This window comes from Stegodyphus dumicola, chromosome X1 (assembly GCF_044657685.1).
Source record: "Stegodyphus dumicola isolate Sdum_Otavi_A_Nest chromosome X1, ASM4465768v1".
NCBI classification, from domain to species: Eukaryota; Metazoa; Arthropoda; class Arachnida; order Araneae; family Eresidae; genus Stegodyphus; species Stegodyphus dumicola.
In genome coordinates, this window is record NC_140780.1 from 220,265,304 (window position 1) to 220,281,934 (window position 16,631).

Genomic DNA, 16,631 nt, shown 5'->3' on the forward strand with positions numbered 1-16,631 from the left:
AAGAAAGGAGCTTCTGGATTTGAGCTTCAGTCAAAACCTAGTATACTACAAGCGCATAAGCTATTTATAATCTCTAGTTTACATTTCAGTTTAGTATTTCCACTGTTTTGATTTTAGCATTAGCTCAAACCAAATTAGCAAGTAATAAATAAATAAACATAATGCAGTATGATACGTCAGGTTTTCGTTAAATTATCTAAAATTGAAAGGAGCCTCCTACGGCTAATGTAAAACAGCCCTGGATGTCATGAAGAACTAGTTTCCTTTCTATATCAATAAAATGAATGTTTCAAAAAAATCCATGGTGAATTTTTCAGTGGTAATATTCTCTTTCATGTGCATTACATGTAAACTCCGGAAAATTGAAAGTTATTTATTTTATTATGAGAAATATTTATTTTCACATACGTTTAGTACATAAACTAGATAGAGAAATTACAAAAATTGAGAACTCTATGAGCCGAATATTTCTGAAATATAATTCAGTATGAAATCATGCATATTTAATCACGCGTTTATAATTTAATCCTATGTTGCTATCTAATAAAACAAATATAATAACGAAATATGGTGCTATAAATGTCTTTTGTTAATATATTTATTTTCTAATATATTATATTAAATGTACAATAGGTACAAAAGCTGGCTGTCATCGGCAAATATAAAAATAATCATTAAAACAAACGCACTTTTACCAAACGGTTCACTTTGTCATACAGATAAGCAAGATACTATTGCAAATGACAAGGTGGTGGTGGTGCTGTATTTAATTATGGCAAAGCACACTAGGGCTATCTGCTTAAAGGGAGGGATGCCTTCGTGGAGGACTTTCTAAGGGAAACTGGCTCGTATACACGTTACACATGGGGAAAACCACGAAAACACCCATGCAGCAAGCCCGTTCGAGGGTATCGAACCTCGGACCGAACTACCAGACAAATGACAAGGTAAATAAAGCATCGTATACTGCATGAAATTTCAACGTATTTTTATTTTGCACAACGAGATCTTCTTTTCAAATTTTCTTCAACTTCTTTTCAAAAGGTTTATATTAGCTAACACGTTATTTTTGTGTTAATGCCTTCCTATAGATTTAATTTCTTCCGTCAGCCTTTTCCAGAACAGTAGAGCTCAAGTAGCGAAAAAATGTATAATAATTTAAAGAGCGAACTTTGGCAACACAGCAGAAAGTAGTTTATACTATAAGTCTATCTGGTTTTGATGATTAATTTTTTGTATTATCTAGAACTGAGGGCTAAATGTCGCAGGTCGCTGAAGCTGAGTTCATTAGATACTGAAGTTATTTGTTGGGATGTGCATATTTAAATGCTGCTACTTCTGTTTCTTGCCTAAGCTTTGTTAAATTTTAATTATACTACAAGAGGTTTTAATTAAATGCTATCTCTTGTCTATGTTCTTAGAGTTCCTGATCTCTATTTAAATGCGAAAACATCAGAAGCGTAGGAAGGTTAAACAGGGAGTTCAATAGTGCAAATAGTAACATTCGAGGTCAGGTCAACTTATTTGAATTTGGCAAAGGAAACTCCTGCCTAAGGGGAATAACATCTTCGTGGAGGATGCTTTAAAGAAAATTGGCAAATATTCTTATTCCACATGGGGAAAAACGCAAAAAATCCCACGCAGCGAACTCGTTCGTCGGGATTAGAACCTGGGTTAATACGAGTGTTTAATGATTTTAACGTTGCTGCTAATGGGCTCCAAAAACACCTGAAGCAGTTCTTTCAGGTATTAATGATTTCATTGCAAAAATACAAGCTAATCGTTTTTAGAGAAACTTCCACAAATGACTTAGACATTTAACCTAAAACCTGTAAGATTTGCTTGAGCAATTACTTACTTACCTTTTTGAAGCATAACTACATCCTTAAATTATTTATATTTGAATCATTTAAAAGAAAGCTTCTAAAAAGTGTAACTTTCATTCCTGTTTTATATCTTCATTCCTAAATGGAGTTTCTTACAACAGTTTAAAAATTTGTCAAAGGGTAAAAAATGCGACGAAAGAGTTTGCTGAATTAATAAAAGTTCTATACCAGAACAAGGACTCATTGAAACTGCCTGAGGTTCGAATCCCGCGAACGGGCTGGCTTCATGGGCGTTTTCGTGGTTTTCCCCATGTGTAACGTGTATACGAGGCAGTTTCCCTAAGAAAGTCTTCCACGAAGGCATCCCTCCCCTTAGGCAGATAGCCCCCGAGGCTTTGCCATAATCACACACACACATTGAAACTGCCATGCTAGCTGCGCAATCAATTTTGCAGTAATTTTAAGAAATACAAACATGAAAGCAATTGTGGAGCCAGATAAGCAGACTGCGCAATTTAAGAAAATAGGATATCCAATAAAAATTGTACGAAATGCAGGTTAGTTTCGTCCCATGGGCATATGATGTTCCATGAATACTCTCTCCTAAAACCTGAAAAAATGAGGAAATTTACTGACCTTTATTTAACAGAGCATCAGTCTAAGTTTCGTATAAACTAGTCAGTACATCTTCAGTTTGTAATTACAATAAGCAAAAGCGATTATTGCACACATAAACGTTTGGCCATTAAACACGGCAAAGCGGCTTAGGAACTTCTCTGTTGACGAAGCGTTAGTAGCCAAATGGACGCCAAAACGCTAAATGTGGTAACTTTTTTGCATCACATCAGTACCTAATTTATAAATGTTTTTAAAGAGACAGATAAAATTTTAAAATAAAAAAAATTCAATCCATTTTGAAAAAAAAAAAAAAAAAAATGACACAATTTTTAAAATCAGTACCAAAAGATCTGTTATCAAATACTACAATTTAAAGCTTTATAAGCAGGCAAATAAAGGATATTGCCTTGTCGTCGCAAATTTAATAACTGAGAAATTTGCCTTGTAGGAAATTTAGTATCTGAGAAACTAGTAATAAAATTCATAGATGAACCAAAAGTTCAGAAGAATGAATTAAGTAATCAGTGTTGCAATTATGGATTAAATAACACTAAAAATCTAATCTGTAATAAAACTGTCAAATTTCTGTAAAAACTAGCTTAATAAAATAAATGCTTTTTTATGTAAAGTCTGAAAAAGATAGATACGGGATTGAAAGCAGTTTAAAAGATGTAATCATAAAGGATTTACTCGTCCTCTTTTTAACCTTGCTTCATGGTGCAATTCGCTACCTAGCATTCGGAAATTTCGCAGCTCGAATCCCAGTGATGGCATAAACTTTTCAAAGCTGAAATTAATTGCATTCCCTCAAAATACATTATTTTTTCTTTCGATCTAGCAAGAGACTGTTAAAAAAACAATAGAAATAGGACAGGGCAAGATAAAAACACAATAAAGCATAATATGGAACAAACTTTAGTGTTTAATATTTCTCCCAACGTATTTTGGCATCAGTTTATTAAGCGATTCCTGATTTCAGACATAGTTCTTGAAGCCGTTTTAGAAGGTAGTATTAAGTAAATTTGATGTAATTTCAACTAAGATCTCTGCATCCAAATTCTCTAGCAAAACAACTGAAACTATTAGTAATATCGGCTTTCCATATGCTAAATTAATGTACTTAGAGTAATACAGTTATGTATAATAAATCTCCCAAAGGTTTCTTCACTCAAACTGGATTCATGCCCAAAGACTTGAAAAGCATTTTGTTTCTGAAGATACAGTCACTTTTGAAAGTATATGCTGTTAACAAACCCACAAACGATTTTGTATCTCCGTTAGAGGGCGCTCTCCTTCTGAGAAAAGAAATGTTAGCTCAGTTTGCGACGTAGTAGATGAAAACCACCGATACTCCTCTGCTTGTTTTTTGTAAATAAAATTATTATTTTTGTAGATTGCTGAAGTATTGGCTTCTATTAGAATTAAATATGATCAAACTTTTCAAGGAAGTCATAATATATATATATATATATATATATATATTATAGATGCTTCTCATACTTCTTCAATATAAAGTTAGTATCAAGCTTATATTTGCAAATTTTTACATTCTTTAAAGATTACTTCTGTAAAAAAAGACTAGAAGTTACCAATAATAGGATATTAATTTTTAAATTCTTGAGAAGTCAAAATTTATACACGGATTCGGTACTGCACGGATTTCTGCAACTTTAATCCCTGCAAATTCAGTGGGACTAAAATCCTGACACCCGCACGCACATATATGTATGTAAAAGGATGGTTCTAAAATATCTGAAAAAAATATAAAGTAGAGAGGACCGAAATAAGCAGATTATATAATGAAATGTGATGGGGAAGTGGCGAGTGCAAGTGTCGGTATGCAAAGAAGGTATAAAAATAGGTAGTACAAAAGACAGGCAAAATCAAAAGAAACGAGAGCTTTAATGATTGAGGTTTTTGAAATTGATGCTTGAAATTGCAATCACTAATATTTACACAAGATTCACAGAAGTAGGCACAGATTGGCGGACAATAGCAAAGATCTTAGGCATTTCATGCACATTTCCAGCTGTCGTGCTTCTAGTTCTTCAACGGATACAATGGGATTTTTGTAGATCGTGCTTTTATTGAGACCCAGAAGAAGAAATCAAAGCTTGCCACATCTGGTGACCGTGGGGCAAGAAAACAGTTCCATCCCCTTCCGACTCAATGGGGCTTGCAAGAAGTTAACTTTTCATGTTACTGCTACAATGCGCTGCCGCTCCATCGTGCTAGAACCACATTCATGCGCGAAGAGAAGGAACACCAAAAAGAAATTTCGGCAAGGTAATTTTGTAAAAAGGTGTCATACGTGCGGCCGTTCAAGCGACTAGGTAGAATGCATTGTCCTACTAAATAGTTGTGTACAATGCTAGCTCCAACATTAATGAAGAAGCTTTCCTGTAACCACACGATCGTGTGTCATGTGAATTAAAATGCGATTCAAGGTGAGAATTGTGTGTGGGGGGGGGTCTGAACATTCCCGTAAGTGTTAAAGTTGCTTCCTTACTGTAAAGGACATTTGAAGGGAACTGCTGTAAACTACATTATAAGTACCAGTGGCCAAAAATAACACGCAGAAAAAAATCATCCAACTTCAGAACCTGATCTCTTTGCAAGTGATATGGGTCCATTTCTTCCTTATTTCAGGTTATCCAAACGATTGTTTGGCTCGTAATCAAAGCTCGATCAACAGCTCTTGCGTACGCGTAGCAGGGTTATTCTTAAATGTGAGCATTACAACTTCTTCCGCTGTAGGAATTCGCTGCAACTCCCTCCTAAATCATGCCTGCAAGCACGAAAAGATTCTCTCTAGCAAAGTTCCAGTTATGCCCTCGAATTTTGAACGATTTTGCAACTATTTACTTGGGAATCGTCCCGTATACATCCTATGAGAAGCTGCTCCTTTTCCTTCCGCAGCCCACAGATAAAATTCATACGGGTGACTTTCACGTTCGGGTAACGATTCATGTCGCTCCGTACTGGAAAAGATGCCTTCCGCGCGCGAAAAACGGTTTCACGTACCGGTCTCAACAGCGCCTCCTACCACCTCAGCGCGCCATTTCCGCACACGCATTCCATCACGAAATCTGCTTATTTCAATCCTTTTGCCTCTACAATTTTTACAAATGTATCAGAATCACCCTGTATAAATGTAAGGTTTTTGCTTGCTTTTTTAACTCAAGAAAGATTTTTGTAACATAAAAGGAATAACGTGCACTTGTAACATAAAGGAATTGTAACATAATAACTTTGTAACATAAAGGAATAACGTCCTAAAAAGACTCCTGCAACAAACATATCGTATTTTAACCAAGGGAAGTGAATGCAATTGTATGCTACCTATAACGCTTACAAATCTCTTCTATTATTTTGCTTCGTTTTCTAAAAGCTTATTATTTTCCCATGCTACTGTAAATACTATGATACGCGATATGTGCACATAGATATATTTCAAGTGGTCAGTTTCCAGTAATTTTAAGGGCGAACCTTGAGCCAAAATTAGTTCACATTAATTAAACGTTTTAGTGAAAATACAGAACATGGTTTTAATGTATTTTCTCGACTGTGTGATAGACGAATTTATCTCAAGGTTATAAAATATACTACACTAGCATTCAAAAACTCTTGTAAAGTGTTTTCTGTTTCCCGCATTTTAAAACTTATCTCTCATTTACCAAAGCTATCTAAAGACGAAAAGAGATCTCAAAGAGCTGTTGAAAAATCAGATGAATAGCTGATGACAATCAGCTGGTATAGATCAGAAGAATAATTAAATATTTCAGTTGCGTATCAAATGTGGATAGGTAACATTGCAACACTCTTATGCCTGTCGTTTTTTAATGCCTTAAATTCTTATTGCTAATGTTAATAGATTTATTTAGATTAATGCTGCTTTCATTGTTTTGTTTAATAAAGCAAAATATGTTAAGTAAAAAGATCATTAGATTAATTTCCTATGTCTTTCAATTACCAGTTCTCAATTTATAATTAATAAGTTATTCAACATATGAAAATTAATGTTTTAAGAGAATATTACTTTGTTAAGTCCCTTTACGCTAATCTAACTAGTTATTATGATTTAGATCTCTACTGTCACCTCCAGGCTTTGCTTTTTTACCAGAATAAAAATCAGATGAAGAATATTTAAGATGAGGTTTTTGAATTTTAAGACAGAGCTTGTTTCAACCTCTCGAGGCCACGTTACTAGGTTTCTGCTAGCTCATAAGATTGCATCCTTCGAATTTGCATTATAGTTGCTGATATTTAAATTGTTATGCCGTTGAGAAGCTTGAGCCAACTTCGCGTTGAATCAGTTGTGTAGCCTTTGGCTCCTAGACTTAGTTACATTATCACAAGTGGTGGCTGATTTGTGAGCACGAGTGCATCTATGTTCAAGTTCTGATTTAATAAAAAATCTGTTAAACGTTTTTAAGCCTTTGCTCTTTTTTTCAGATACAGTTATATCTTGTTTTAAGTCTGCTAGAAGTATGGACGTAGTTTATGCTACCAAAGAACACTAAACTTTATAACTTTCATTGTCTTACGGTACAAAATTATTAAAATAAGTAATTCGTATTGATTAAAACACATTTTCTGTTTTAAATGTTATTGAGATGGATTTGAATTTTCAAAAATGTATATTTATAATTAATTAAACTCCATAAAATGATCAAAATGATTCAGCTTAGTTTGTACAATTTATCGTTTTACGAAAAACTTTCGTAACATCCTGCATAGCTATTTATAGTAATACTAGCCTATTACACAAATATGTTGCGGCATTCATTTTAGTTCAATTGTGCTTTTAATGCAATTATACGTGATCTAAGGGTTTTTAAAACAGGGTTTCCAAAGTAGTATTTCATTTTGCTTTCTTTTTTTCCTAAGCAAATAATAGTTCTTTTAATATAAACATATAAAGAGCATAGTTTTGCTTCAGAGGCATAAAAAAGTAGACTATTTAACGTCGTATCAATTTCTTTCTTTAATGTATGGGTCTTCCTGAACCGAAGCGCTGGATAATTACAACGCTGCGTTGCTTCCGAAGCGCGTTCATCCTCCGCTGACCACAACTGGCAGAATTCCCAAGAAAGAGCGAGTTTCTTATCCCCCCTTTCAATTTCTGTTCTTTGTGGACACCCCTGAGGAAAAGAAGTGCATCAACTTCGATCAGAGCATCCGAATAATTTAATAAAAAACCCAATCTATCTTAATTAGAATAAATTAGATGACCACGTGCTACCAAAGAACGTGACGATAGATCCCTGAAACAATTTTAGCGGCCCAACAAGTTGCGCAAATACCGTGCAATGCAATCATTTCGCAAGAGATCTAGAGTGGGTTGGCATAAAAGATATATAAAGGATCCTTTGACGCAATTAACTCTCACTTGTTTCTGCTACAGCCCTGAGAACCACTCTTCTGGCTTGTCAGGTAAGCTATTATTTTAAGCAATTTTTTGTAAATGGTCAATGTTACTAATAAAGAAAGTAATTAAATATGTTTGGAATATAGTCTTAAATACATGTATAAATAATATTCAGAACAGGCATTAATGCACGTTATAATATTAAAGATTTAATAGATATCTACCTTACGTACCTGCATCAAAAAAGTGGTCTGTCGTCATTACTTTCAATAGCAGTGTAACGATAACACTTCATGTACGTACAGTGAAACATCTCAAAGACAATTTTCACTGTTCCAGGCAATTTTGGGTTCTATGTAAGTAGTGTTACAGAACATAACTATCGCGATGCTCAGATTGTTAGTTAACAATGTTCTCCGAAATAATGGTTACTTTCAGAGGTGAGCGTTAAGTATGCCGTCGTTGTAATAAATTGCACTGTTTCTCTGCAGAGGAAGAAAAACATTCAAGGCTTTTCCAAAGTCTATGTATCAGTTAGCAATTAGTAATGTAAATATGAATTCAGAAAGCTAACAGCGAATATTTGCTCTTTACTGAGAAGAATTTCAGATAAATATCAAATTAGAAATCTTTATAATTTTATATGCGAATATGTTTCTGAGAAGTAATGAACATTTATCTTAGACGCTATGGTGGGGGATTTGACTGTATTTTGTTATTCCTAAATATTTGTAACTGAAAGTTGTTTTTAATACTTTAATTTATATAGATGGCACATTTCTTTAAAACTAAAATTATTAAAGAAAACGAGCAATCAGCGGACATATCCTCTATGATATCACAACACTCACATAAAATAAACTAAAAGCTAAATTTTCCCATAGAGCAGCATTTCAAAATGTTTGCTAATTTTCGAATTTTTAATTACCATCATAGCATTATTTCCAAAATGCCTGTACTGAAACTAAGCTGCCGCACTTCGAAAGAAAATATTAGCTATGTTTTTTCTTTATAACTGCAGTTATCACGAATAAGTCTCAAATTACATTTGGTTCAATTTTCATAACTATATAGACAATAGATAATTAAAACTAATGATAAATATAATTGCAAATAGTTACAAGTTATTATAAGTTGTTTGGTTATGTGAATGTTGCAAGGAAAGTGAGAGGTCTCTGACTAAGGATGGACTAGTTACCTGACTAAGGATGTAGGGCTGACTCTGTGAGATATTTGGAAGACTTTCTAAAGGAAACTTGTATTTATGTTATATGTGGGTAAAATAAGAAAACCAACCATGAATCCAGCCTTCGATGAGTGAGAATATATATATATATAGAGAGAGAGAGAGAGAAATATTTCATGAACTGAGAAAATTTTAGCTTGCAAGCTTAAAACAAAAAGCATTTTTTTTAACTTAATATTTAAAATCAATCAGGTTGCACATAAAAAGAGAATTAGCTTGTAGTCGCGCTCACATCTAAATTACGTTCCTTTTCTTCTACATTGATTTTTAATAAACAACTGAGGCAATTAAGAAGTAAAAGAAAATAAACAATAAGGTGGGTAGGGCCCTTAAGGATCTGTCATAATTTTCGAAAGCAATTTTAAAGCCTTTTATAATTGTCAGTTTGTCTCAGATTTCTTCTCAGTATAATAATTTTATGCAAAAATTTGGAAATTGGTAATTTTATCGATATTCGGGTACCAAGTCCTCTTAACCGTTTCTGGGTTATCTCTAATACACTTTTGTAAAGTAGGGTTAGGTGCATATAAATCCAGTGAGATCCACAGGGATATCTTGGCGATCGAAGTCAACGATTAACGAAAGGTGACTTCTTTTGATAGGGTTGCTTTAAAAAATAAAATACGTCTAATAAAGATGTTTAAGCAGCTCTGAGACAATATTCGAAAAACACGGGTCAATATACGAAAAACACGGGTCAATACGGTACATATTTCAGATAATTTTCCAAAGATGCTGTAAGCGATATCTCAAGATCTAACCAAAAAATGATGCAAAATGTTATCCGGAAAGTTGTACCTTGTGTAGCAGCTATCCTTTTATTATATTCCATTCACAATTGTCAAGTCTGACCAATAGATTTAAAGAAAAAATAAAAACCGTTTTAATAATTTTCCGTTAAAGAATATCTCTGCTATAAATTGCCCTTCCTGCTTAATTATTAGATTAGCATCAAACGAAAGCTTATAATAGATTAAAGTAGCGTACCATGATTAAATAATATAACCAGGTTAATAATTAGAAGATGCAGTTTTTAATTACAAATTTTTTTTAGATATTTAGTCATTTTTAACCAGTTATGCACACTAAGTTTAATAATTTCAAATAGTTACTCAAGTTTTAAAAACGCATTTAAAGTCTAATCGAAGTACCTACTTAAAATTATATATACAGACAGAGAAAGAGAGAAAAACAAAAAGAGCACAGCATCAGATTTTTAGAGCTTAATTTGAGCCAGGATAATTTAGATAAATGATTGTTGGATGATTCAGATAAATAATTTTTAGAAACGTAAGTTTCTAATACACTAAAGTAGCGTACCATGATTAGATAAAATAAACAGTTTATTACTAAAGTTCTAAAAATGCATTTAAATTCTAATAGCTAAAATTTTAAAATCTAACATTTAAAGTTTTTAAAAATACATTTAAAGAATAATCGATGTTTGTACTTCATGTAGACGAATTATTCTCAAACATTTCTAACCAAACAGAAATTTCACTTCAGGCATTACGCATTTTATTTCTATATTAAATAATATTTTTAGGGAAAATAGGCAGAAAAAAGTATAATACTTATAACATGTAAAGACCATTCCGCATTTTATTCCGGAGCAGGAGACTTGAAAAATGCGCAATGTCTTTACTGGATCTTTCGCTTACTAGCCGGACGTTCTTCCTGTTACACTACGATGGTAAGGTGGAAGAAAATATCTTGCATTCTCCCAAAGTCTTACTAGGGAGAAGGAGATACAATGGCCAAATCTTAGAGATGACGAATTATCGTCCAACACCTTTTAGTTCGGACGCCACTTGCAGAATCATTAAGCTTTCAAAGAACGAAATATGAAAAATGTGCTTTGCTCTCACCAGGATTCGAACTCCTTACCTTCAACTGCTAACCAGAATGCCTTTCAGTTACACCTCGAAGGCGCGTGGTAAAGAGGGAGAATATACCTTACAAATAAACGCGTGCGATGTCTTTGTTTTTTTAGCATCATAATCTGCACCCACTGTTTCAACCTTTTTAAAGAAATGGGTAATTTTCCTTTGATTGAAAACATAATGCTGTGCATTTAGTTGCAGTAATTAGAAATAATACATTAATAAGTGAATATTTTTTCGTTTAAGACTCGCAGATCACGCATTCATAATTCCACCTTTTTTAAAGCAATGGATAACTGGTAATTTATCTTTAATTGAAATCGAAGCCGTTTTGCGTTTAAATGCCGTAATTAGGAAAAACAACTATCTCAAACATACTGCTTCATCTAAAACTCAGGTCTGAAGAAAATTGAGCAAAAGAAATTAATTTGGGGTAAGAGAAGCTGGGTTAATGCGGTTAAAAGGATAGGTCAAGCCTTAGAGAAGTCCAAGAAATTAAATTATTGAGTACTAAGGGAAATTTGGTAGGCAGGTTTCAAGAAATTTTTCTGACCACACTTATATCTTATTTACAGATATGTTTGGGAAGCTTCAGGGGCTTATATCAAAACAAATTTTAATTTTTTAAAATTTTAGTTTGCTTCGTGTAAATCAGGTAATCACGTAAATCAAGTTCCGATAATCAGTGTTAATCCTAATATAAATATGAGAAAAATTTCATTTAGAAAGCCTTCCATGTAACCATCCCTCCTCTTAGGCGTTAACTCTGATATGATTCAAATAATGCAGTCTTGTCCGATAATCACTCTTAGGTTAACATAAAATGTAGCTCCTAGTTTGTTCAAAACAACAGCAGAAATCCATGCCGTGTGAGAAAAAGAAAAAGCAAACTTTTATTTTATTTGCCAAATAAAGGAGAAAAAATGTCATATACTTTCTTCTTCGAAGCATAGAATGCAATATCTCTATTCGTTTTATGGCGGAAAAAATAGAAGCAGAATTTCGCGTTTGTATCGAAATGTGGAAGAGGACTTTCACTCCCTGATTTAATAATTGTACGGCAAAGTTAAATTTAATTAGGTAGATTTCACATTTTCATTAGAATTTATCTGACTAAGAAAGTTTCAGCATTTGCATCCATTAGCTGTATTACAATATTACTTCTAATTAAATTTCCCCTTCCTAATAAAGTAAAATTCTGTTGTATCATACATAAGTCAGTGGCTTACGGAACTTATATACTGCTCTCAATTGATTTATTTCATGAATGAAACATCCCGTCATAGCATACTTGAAGCATGCGTAAAATTATCAAAACGTCTATTAGATGAAACGGGGATTATCGACCTCGGTAGCGCAGCCGGTAACGTGCCTGACTCCGAAGAAGGTGATGCAGGGACCAAGTCTCAAATAAATCCTGGATTTTGCAACAGTCTAACTAAAATTCAACTGTAGGAACAGACTCCTCTTCTAATACTGTCTTCGGCCAGTTCACATTATTTCGTTTGCAAAGCTGGGTCTGTGAAAGCCGTGTCTGGTCATTTCATACTCAAAGTAAAAGAAAAAAATAATCAAATTATAACTATCAAGTAAAACGTATCCAAAAAATGCTTACCGGATTTTGTAGCGCAGAAGTAATACGCCCGTCTGATTTCAAGTAGGTTCTAGGTTAGAAACTCAGTGGAAGTCTACAGTTTGCAATAAAGTACATAGTTATAAAGCCTTCTGAATTATTTAATAATTTATGATTTCATACAACATATTTCTTTTAAGTTGATTTATTTTTTACAATCAGAAAAACTGTTTATGCAAATTATTCATAAAATTTATTGCATAGAGAAAAATCATTGTCTAAACAGCAAGAAATAAAGCATAAAAAAATAAGCATGCTTAAAGCGTAATTCGTTTCTTTGTATTTTCTGGCTTTTGGTTTTCATATTCTAGAAATGCAGTCTTACATAAGTCAGTGGCTTACGGAAAATACTTATTCAAGATAAAATAAAAGGTTGTATTAATCATGCTCAAAAGAAATGCGCTGTTTCTAACAAATGTGCTGTTCTGATCTATTATGATCATAATTTAACAGCATCCTAATTCTTAGTAACGAAATATACAAAAAAACAATAATTTTGGATCATATAAATTCATGTTGGAAGTTAGGGCATTAACTTCGTATCAACTTTTGAAAAAGATGTGACACTTACGTCAATAGAGCTCAAAGGAAGATGAAATCAGCGCTGGAAATTAATCAAAATGATACACGAGAATTCATGTGTGAAAATTTTCACCAGTGAAACATTTTATTTGAAGCTTCGCACGTACTCTTTTCAAACTATGAGGATAGTAAGGAACATGAGATCTTGAAATATGGGATAAAAGTGGCGTAGATTCACACAGGATCATTCATATGCGAAATTCTTTAGCAAGAGTTTGATAGCATATGGTCTCCTTCTCGAAATTTATCAAACTTTAAGACTTCTCAGGGTTTCGCGATCACTTTGACACAGTTTGCATTCTTTTGACACAGTAAAAGAGATTAATATCTTTTCCTCGCTTTATGCTTTTCCTGAAACTACCAAAATACAGTTCAGGTTTTCATTAGGAAATAGTAGAGCTGAAGACATCAAAGGTATCTGAGAAGAGATTCTGAGGAAGGTATGCTGTGGTAATAAATTCCGGTGAGAAAAGGAGAAAAGATATAACAGCATTTCCTTCGGGATAGAAGAGAACGTACTTGAAAACTGAAATCCTTTCGCTGTAAGTCTTAGGTACTTCTCCCGCTTTCCTAGCATGCCTTCGTGGTGTAGTGGCTCTGCACGCTGGGCCGGTATTCCAGAGGTCAGTCTTTCGATTCCCGGCGAAGGCGTTTGCTCATTTTTCATCTTGCCTGCTTCCCCCCACCCCCAAAAAAAACTAATGTCTCTAAGGTGGCGCCGCCCGAACTAAAAGGGTTGTGGATGATGACTCTCCACACCCAAGTTTTGGCGATTGGGTCCCCTAAAGCCCCAGTCGCCCTTTAAAAGGGGGAGTATATAAGGTATTTCTCCCACTTTCCTAGCGTGCCTTCGTGGTGTAGTGGTTCTGTACGCTAGGCCGGTATTCCAGAGGTCCGTGGTTCGATACCCGGCGAAGGCGGTTGCTAATTTTTCATCTCTCCGGCTTTTCCAATTAACCTAATGTCTCTACAATGGCGCGCCCGAACTAAAAGGGTGTTGGATGAGGATTCTCCGCACCCAAGATTTGGCGATTGGGTCCCCTAAAAACCCCAGTCGCCCTTTAAAAGGGGTATAAGATATTTCTCCCGCCTTCTTAGTGTACCTTCGTGATGCAGTGGTCTGCATGCTGAGTGCGTATTCCAGAGGTCAGTGGTTCAATTCCCGCGAAGGCGTTGCTCATTTTTCATGACTCCTGCTTCCAAAAAATCCTAATGTCTCTACAGTGGCACCCGAACTGAAAGGGTGTTTGATGATTATTCTCCACACCCAGGATTTGGCGACTGGGTCCCCTAAAACCCAAGTCGCCCTTTAAAAAAGGGAGTACATAAGGTACTTCTCCCACCTTCCTAGTGTGACTTCGTGGTGTGGTGGTCTGCACACTGAGACGGTATTCCAGAGGAGTGTGGTTCGATTCTCGGTGAAGGCGCTTGCTTATTTTTCATCTTGCCTGCTTCCAAAAATCGTAATGTCTCTACAACATTATTGAGTTTATGTGAAAAGAGATGCAGGTTTTAAATACTAAATTCAGATACGTAATACGTAATTCCAATTACGATGCTTCTTAAAATAAGGTATTATATATACTACTAAAATATACGTAAAATATTACTTACTCCATAAAAATAAAACGTTTGGATACGTTACAGCGTACGAGGGTTATCTGCCTCATTCATATTACAGGGTTTTTAGGAAACAGATGTAGGCTTTAAATACTGATTCTAAATACATAATTACAATGGTGATATTTCTCAAAGTATAGTATTATATATATTACTAAAACATACATAAAAAATTACTTACTTCACAACAATAAAGTGTTTGTATATGTCAAAGCATGCGAGGGCTATCTCTCTAAAATGTTCTCAAACTTTTTTAAAGTGGGAACTACTTTCGTAAATTAGAATGGTCTGCTGACCACCTTACTCTTATCCCCTCCTAAAGCAGTTTTTAGCATATCTTGCTAGCAATATACTTATATTTATTACTAACAATCAAAACTGCAATTAAATAAAATGAATTTAATTTTATACTGATATTAATTAAGTTAAACAAAGAGAATTTATATTTGTTTTTTAATAGTTCAAAGCTATTAGAATATAGATAAACTTAATCTTACTAATTAAAATTTAAATAAATGTACTCACATTAATGAGATGGATAAGCCTTCTCATTCTTGCATAGTTGCTTTATGTTTGGATCTATTCTGGCAAGAAAGTCTACAATCATAGGGCTTTAAATCTGTTTTTTATTGATAAGACTAGAGTGCAAAATCTATTTAGGTAGGCTAACCTTAATAAATGTCCTAAAATGTCACTCTTATGGGAAAGAAATGAGAGACGACTGCAATGTGTAACTTCCTAACTGTGAGGTTTACACACAGTTTACTTGAAGCTTATTTTTTGTCCTTTTTAAAAATCCAGGGGAACCACAAGGTCAGTCTTCGAGGACCGTTTGTGGTCCCCGGATCACAGTTTGAAAAGGCTGGCTTAATGTGAAGGATGTCTTTGTGGAGCACCTTCTAAGGAAAACTAAAATGTTCGAATACCAGTATTCAGCGGTGTTAGCCATTCAGACGCTGGAGGAGTACTTTATATTACTTAAATTTTTCTATTTCGAATATACATTATTCACCGAAATTTAACCTTGTTTCAGTATGGAGGATTTATATTACAGGATTTTTGAGAAAAGATACATTTTCTCAAAAATTCTGTAATAAAATCCCCTGCCTCAAAAATTGATTCTAGGCGCATAATTCCAAATACGATTTTCTCAAAGTAAAGTATTATACATGTTTACTAAAACATACGTTTAAAGAATATTTATTGAAAAATCTGGAACTGCACGCATAGCGTAATTGTCGACACATGGAATTGACTCCGTTAACTCAAATAAACCCCGGTCTGAACGGCCTTTAAGGGTAATTTATATTATAGTGTTCATTAGGAAAGATATACAGGTTTTACTTCTTTAAAAAAGTTTTCTAAGCTTTACGAAGTAAAGCAGAGAATTTAATAAAAACTATTTCAGTGCTGAAGGTTGAAGTAATATGTAAATATAAAATTGATTTTTATGTTTTCCATGCTCAGCAAAATTTCTATTTAGTTTAATATCTGCAGTGAGTTAATAAATTAGGGACCAAAAGTTCCATACCTTTACCGAAAAAATTTGCAGAGGTATACGTATTTAATACTTCGTGGCACCATTTGCAGAAAACCATCTTTACTCGATGTGGAATTACTCAATACTAAAATAACTAACTCTTATTTATGGGTTGATTCCTAAATCTGACTGAAAAATATAAATTTTAAATCATTATTAGAAAGATTAGGAAAAGTGATTTAAATCAATAAATTAGTTTTCGAATACTCCGAAATTAACTTGAAAAAGTATAGAATTTTCTCGCATCCCTCTCATTAATTCATTATGAATATTGTTGCATGCGTACGGGTTCGTAATGAATTAAATGCACAC

At 33.9% G+C, this 16,631-nt stretch overlaps 1 protein-coding gene across 2 annotated transcripts in view; it reads left to right on the top strand.

The window, feature by feature from the left end:
- The first annotated feature begins 7,735 nt into the window (after positions 1-7,735).
- SIFa (neuropeptide SIFamide) overlaps positions 7,736-16,631 on the top strand; it is a 32,716-nt gene continuing 23,820 nt past the window's right edge. For both annotated transcript variants that reach the window (XR_004760115.2, XM_085808523.1), the window contains exon 1: positions 7,736-7,880. The gene's annotated coding sequence lies outside the window, so the exon portion shown is untranslated. The remainder of the gene's footprint in view (positions 7,881-16,631) is intronic.